This window comes from Nilaparvata lugens, chromosome 7 (genome assembly GCF_014356525.2).
Source record: "Nilaparvata lugens isolate BPH chromosome 7, ASM1435652v1, whole genome shotgun sequence".
NCBI classification, from domain to species: domain Eukaryota; kingdom Metazoa; phylum Arthropoda; class Insecta; order Hemiptera; family Delphacidae; genus Nilaparvata; species Nilaparvata lugens.
This window is the reverse complement of record NC_052510.1, coordinates 22,697,629-22,704,622: the sequence shown is the minus strand read 5'-3', so window position 1 is coordinate 22,704,622 and position 6,994 is coordinate 22,697,629.

Below are 6,994 nucleotides of genomic sequence, written 5' to 3'. Positions count from 1 at the left end.
TCGGCCGAGCGGCTAACGTAGAACGGGAAGATCATCATGATTCAAGATCATGTTGTGATAATATGATTTACCATCTAAACTTACCAGCTGTAATAAACACATCACTCTGTGATAAAATTGTTTACTGGTATTAAAACGGTAGTTTTAAGCACATAGGAAGTCCGTATTGAGATGTAAATGAAAATATTGATTGTAAGTAAATAAATTTCATGATTCACCAAATAAAGTCAAGTGTGACATGAGATACATTGACTTTTTGGCGGTACAAAGTTCGCCGGGTAAGCCAGTAGTCTATATTTTTACATATCTTAAAAAAAAATATATATATATATATATATATATATATATATATATATATATATAAATAAAAATCGAGCCTCAAATTTTGACATTCAATAACTTTTTTATGTGTGCACCGAATTTGATGATTTTTGTTTAGTTGTGTTTGTTATGTTCAGGAGCAGGTTTATGGCCTATCAAATTTATGATCAGACTCCAGAACTCTTCCCTACGGTCCTTCAAAATTTACATATAGTCCTTATGGAAGAAGATTTGTGAGCTGACCACACACAGAAATAAAAATCAGCTGTTATAATCATTGCGTCATTCAACTGCCGTCGGTAGATCTATTTTTCTATTTTTTTCTATCTACTGATTCACAAAATTTTAATTCTAATAATAATGCCGCTGTGCGAACGACGTCCAAACTTGGGTCGTAGAACTCGAAATGCTGTAAATTTAGAATATGCACGGGAAAATCAGCAGCAAGGAGATATACCATTCAATTTCTCAGCAAGATGCATTCAACTATATTTAAAAATACAAACTGCTGTACAACTAACTAAGCACATATGAAGTCCATATTGAGATATAAAATACTGATTGTTGGATAATTTTCATAAAAATATAATGCGTCAGAGGAGGCGCGGCTTGGTGATACAAAGTGTTGATCTTATGGAGATTGCCTTATCACACCGTTCCACGCCATGTCCGATTCAGTGTGTGTGAGTTCTTTCATTCAAACCAATGCAAAATGCCGCATCGCGCCTCCTAAGGTGTGCATCCAGCTTTGTCATGAGATGCATTAACTATTTGGCGGTACAAAGTTCGCCTGGCCAGCTAGTATAAAATAATTATCCAATGAAGTACATAATACCTTTTAATTTTTTCAAAAAATATGAAAAATTGCGAAAGTAACAATAAATTGTTAATTTGCATAAACACATTATTATTCATGACAGAACACATGTTTTGTGATTTACAAAATTATACAATGGAAGTGGAATATACTATGGTAATACGTAATATGGTAAATGTATTAATGGTAAACGATGTGTATGGTGTCAAACTATAGAATTACATGTTCACTGTCTTTGCAGAATGAGAAACAACACACACGATGAACTGTCTTTGCGGCCTTTGTGATATATTTTGGTACCTGAAATGAAAAATAAAATAAATTATTTTCAAAATCTGCAATTGATTGGAATGAAAGGAATACCACTTAATAACAAAAGTAATGATTTATACAGAAATGTTGTCACACAATAATCCAGTCACTATATACATTGGTGCTTGCAATTAATATTGTAGTTCTGATTTTTTTAATATATCATTTGGATACATGAGAGAAGTCCAGAACCAATTTCTTCATGCAAAATTCTTGTGCTAGATAAAGAATGGCCCAAGAACCTCGCATTTTCGGTTAATTTTCCAGTTTTCAGCTATTTCTGCCAAATCCAGTAATCAGAAAGAAAAATTGGCTCTCGCCTTTTTACAGATAAGATCATTCGGAACTCTCTATCTCCAATGAGTACTGAGTTATGATTTTTCAAAAATGTGTAAAATTGAAAGAAAAGATCAATTCTGATGAATTTTAGTTTTTGATCAACAATATCTTCCGATTGTTACCATTTACATGTATAATTCAGAATCCCTCTAGGAGTATTTTTGTGCTTTACAATCTAAGATCAGGTAGAGCGCTTCATCTCATATAGATATCCAGGTACACCTGACAACAATGCTCCTTGTATTGTGAAAAACACCTAATTTTCAGCTTCATCCATCATCACCAACTACATTGTCCTGCACAATGACAGAAGTTCATGAGATTATGTTCTATGAGAATCATCCGTTGGATGCACTTCATTTCATCATTTCCTAGTGGAGAGGCGCGCATAAGGATCTCAAGGATCAAAATTTCAAACTCATAATTTTTGACACAATGCTCAGATTTCATCTTACTACACTTCATTCTTCTCGACTCGTCAAGGCGGTCCAAAATCATGCATCATAAGTCAAATTCGGTTGAGAAATGGAAAAATTGCTGTTGAGTGTACCTAGCCAAAATACACAAAAATGGCCAATTTCTATATTTTATTTCTATCTTTTATTGCAAAAAAGAGCAGATAGAACAATTTGAAATGAGCCAACTCTTACCCATTGCAAGCTTTTATTCATAAGACTGGGAATTATGAATTTGCCATGTATTTTTATATACATATGCTTGTTGATTGTGAAGTCTAATTTAAATGTATTTTCCAGTCATAATAATGTGCACTCTCATTACACACTGAATTGATTAAAGATCTGAAATGAATTTTACTATTATAGATCTAGTCATACTAGTTTTAAGGCCTGAGCAAGCATATTTTATAACCACCTACCGTTAAAGAATTACCTGAGAAGGAATACAAGAGAAAAATTGAAAAGTTCCTATTGAAGAAATGTTAATAGTCTTGAACAGTATATTAGCATTAGGTTGAGCAGCATAAAATGATGTGATAATTTTTACTTTCCTTGCCCTATTACCATAGGTAAGGAAAGTATTGCTTTCCGGAAAAAATTAAGGTACACAAATTTCTATAAGTTTCAAGGTCTCCTGAGTCCAAAAAAGTGGTTTTTGGGTATTGTTCTGTATGTGTGTGTGTGTGTGTGTGTGTGTGGTGTGTGTGTGTGTGTGTGTGTGTGTGTGTGTATGTGCGTCTGTGTACACGATATCTCATCTCCCAATAAACGGAATGACTTGAAATTTGGAACTTAAGGTCCTTACAATATAAGGATCCGACACGAACAATATTTTGATCAAATGCAATTCAAGATAGCGGCTAAAATGGAGAAAATGTTGTCAAAAACAGGGTTTTTCGTAATTTTCTCGAAAACGGCTCCAACGATTTTGATTAAATTTATACATAAAATAGTCATTGATATGCTCTATCAACTGCCATATCTGTAAAAATTTCAGGAGCTCCGCTCCATCCATGCAAAGTTTGATTTCAGATTCCCAATTATCAGGCTTCTGATACAATTTAAACAAAAAAATTCGAGTGGAAAAGATTGAGCATGAAAATCTCTACAATTAATGTTCAGTAACATTTTCACCTTAAATTGAAAATAAGCTCGAAATTCGAGAAAATGTAATTATCCATTTGCAAACTGTTGATTCTATTAAAAGATTCATATGAAGAGATAGCAGTCCTTGTATGTCTCCAGCATTATTGTTCTGCCACCAGCTGGCTCAGATCTTTGTTTATAAGTAGACTTGAGATGCGCGTGAACACTAGCGTCAGGTGATCAAATTCTCATAACGGCAAGGAAAGTTGTGTGAGTGCGCCACACCAGATTTTTATTTATGTTAAGTGTTAAGTTGTGATTTTTATCACAACAAGCGCCACATTTAAGCGCCACAAGCGCTAGTCGCGGCTCAATATGCGGCTAGGCTTACAAACTGGACAGGTACACCTGTCCGGTCTACCGGGTAGTGAGTGACCGGCTTTAGATATTAGCGAGCGTCCATTGGTTTTGCTACTTTTAAAACCAATGTTACCAAAATCACCCTGTTCAAGTTATTTCCATAGTGGTATAGATTAAATTATTGAAATTGAAAGCTTCAAACTAATACCTTTTACACAATTGTCGATACATGACTTTCGTCGCGGTTGCTTTGCCATTACAGAAGTCTATTCTTTCTTCATCACTTCCAGAAATTTTGAAACTGTTCTCACTCCTTGGCAGAATGATGCACATGTTAATTAGAGCATTATTGGGCTTGTGGTAGATTTTCTTCACCAGCTTGATCATCCGCTCTGCAATGGTTACTGGCCTCTCTCTCTCAAGGGCAAGTTGTTCATCCCTAGGTAGAGAACATCATGATCAAACTCATCATCATATTTTGCGATTGGACTTCTTGAATCTTTCTACCTGATTTTAAGTTGATTGTCACCTGAAAATATAATTTACATTGAATTTATCAAAGTAAAATAGCTCATACAGAATCCAAGTCTGAAGCACTTGCTGGTATCATCAAGGCATGTAAAAAGCCTTAAAGGAGGATGAAGCTAGGATGATAGACGGTTCATAAAACATAGTCGGTTTGCTGCTCTGAATAGTTGTAGAATTAGGGTATAAATAGGGTAGGATTGACCTCACTTTCAAGAGATGAATCTCGTTTTACAGTATATGGTGAGTAACCCACTTCTTATTTGTTTGTAGTGGTGAATAGTGAAGTTTTTGTTTTTATGAATTGTTTCAATCTCATACCAAAAACTGAAATTAATAAAAACATGAAGTACACTTTTAAATTAGAACATTTTAACAACTAGTTTCGGCCTACATTGGCCATTTTCAAGTTTAAATGCAAAAATAAACAAGTTTGTATCTCTATATTCTGAGTAGATTTTTGCCCACACCTTCTTCTACCAGAATTCCCAGTGTCGCTCTAGGTCGGCTAGACTCAGTCAGCGACTGGGGTGGGCCGCAGCAGGGGACGGGAGGCTTGGTGGGGCGTCCGTCAACCACCCTCGTTCGAGTCGAGGGTTGAAACAGGGTCTTGAGCACCTTGGAGAAATGCTTCCCTCTTTTAGGTAAGAGGGGCCGTGCTTTCGCACTGCCTAACAGGGTTGGGCGTGGAGTGAGAGGAACAGGAACGATCTGGTGTCTGCCGTGAGGGGGGTCTCTGTTACGGGAGTAGCGTTCCCAATTGCCACTAGATGTCCTCCCGCTATTAGGATCCGAAATAGCAGGGTTTGAGAGCCTTGGAATTGGTTGCTGAAGTCGGTCACCGGGTCCCTAACCTCGGGCACCCGGGTGTTTTCCTGGGGTCAGGATCGTGCCGCGGAGTCGAAGGAAAGGCCTTCCCTGGCCTTTCTCGAGATCCTCCTGCTATTCGAAGGCGAATCAGCAAGCTATAGGAGCCCGCGCACCGGGCTTCACCTCTGGTCACTGGGTCCCTAATCTCGGGCACCGGGTGTTTTCCTGGGGTCAGGATTGTGCCGCGGAGTCGAAGGAAAGATTGGGAAAAGCTTACGTTAGGAAAAACTTAGGTTAGGGGAAGCTACGTTTGAGAAAAGATTAGGTTAGGGGAAGCTTAGGTTAGGAAAAGCTTATTATGGAAAAATCTAAGGTTAGGAAAAGCTTAGGTTGGAAAAAAGGTAAGATTGGGAAAAGCTTAGGTTAGGGAAAGCTTAGGTTAGGAAAAGCTTACATTGGGAAAAAGCATAGATTAGGAAAAGCTTGATTTGATTCAATTATTTTTACAATCTTTTAAAGCTTCTGAATTCCATTGGAAGCTGAATACAATGTGATCCTCAATATCGGTCTGCACTATGCCTATGCAAACATATTGAACTCTTCTAAAGCTAAAATACTACATTTTCTTGTATTTTTTCCAAATATCTTGATAATCTATAAAATTTTCTAACCTCAAATCTATTTTAATGAATTCCCTGCAAAAATCCCAATGAGATTTAGCCAATTAGTAGTCACTAAAAGTAGTAAGAAAAAATTAAATATGAGAATTGAAGAGTATTGAGTGTGCAATTTTTTCTATTTTCCCAAATATTTCGAACAATTTTGAGTTTAGGCTATCAAGTGACTAGACATTTTGTCTTTAGAATTTATCATTCTACTAAATCCAATAGTTTAAAATACCTATTAATCTTCATGAAAACAAGTTAACCTTTTTTTAAAGCAAAAAATTTGCATTTTTCTGCACATTTTTTGCAATATCTCAAAAACTACTGAAGCTACAAACCTAAAATTAGTTTCATTGGATTCCTCGTCAAATTTTACATAAGATTGCACTAGTTTTAAACATATTTTAGCCATAAAAAAATATTAAAATAAAAATTGATATAAAAATTTTGAACTATCCGCCCTGTTTTTTCAGCTAATCCTTGGAAATCGACAACAGTGTTATATATGGTTGATCTCGTATTGATCTCCTCTATCGATCTATGTAGGTCTCAATGCTACATGTACCGTAGATTCCGCGGCCCATAAACTAAAGTGCCCCCAGAATGGCTTTCATAATCACTTTGGAAGCCAATAAAAATAAGTTTGACGTGTCTAGAATAATGTTGACGTAAATACAAACAAAAATTTACAACTTACAGCTGAGCAAGCAAATGATATCGATACATCGGTAGCACTGCATATCGACACTCTCCTATCAATAAATTGTTATCGATATTTTTATTTTGATAAGTTGATAATTTTATATCGATATTTAAAGAATTGATATATCGTTCTCACCAATTTAAATTTTTTTACATTTATTTTTCTTTCTTAAGGTGATGCCCACATGGGCCTGAGGCTTGTGCTTGGGTCATGAGGTAGGTGATGATGAGATTAGAGTGAAGCTACAATTTTAGGTGGGTTCCAAGCCTCTTTGCTGAGGGTGATGCCCACATGAGCCTGAGGCTTGTGCGTGGATAATGAGGGAGGTGATGATGGGATAAGAGTGAAGCTACAATATTTTAGGTGGGCTCCAAGCACTTTCCTGAAGATGATGCCCACATGAGCCTTACGCTTGTGCGTGGAGGATGAAGCGAATGATGATGTGAGTGAAGCTACGCAGTTTTAGGTGGGTTCCGAACCACCGGAAAGCGATTTTTCAAACAAAGTTAACAATTAATGTGTTATACAAAAACAAGAACAAAAGCATTCAATAAAAAAATTGTAAAAGAAAAAGCATAAAATTCAACTGAGTATTTAA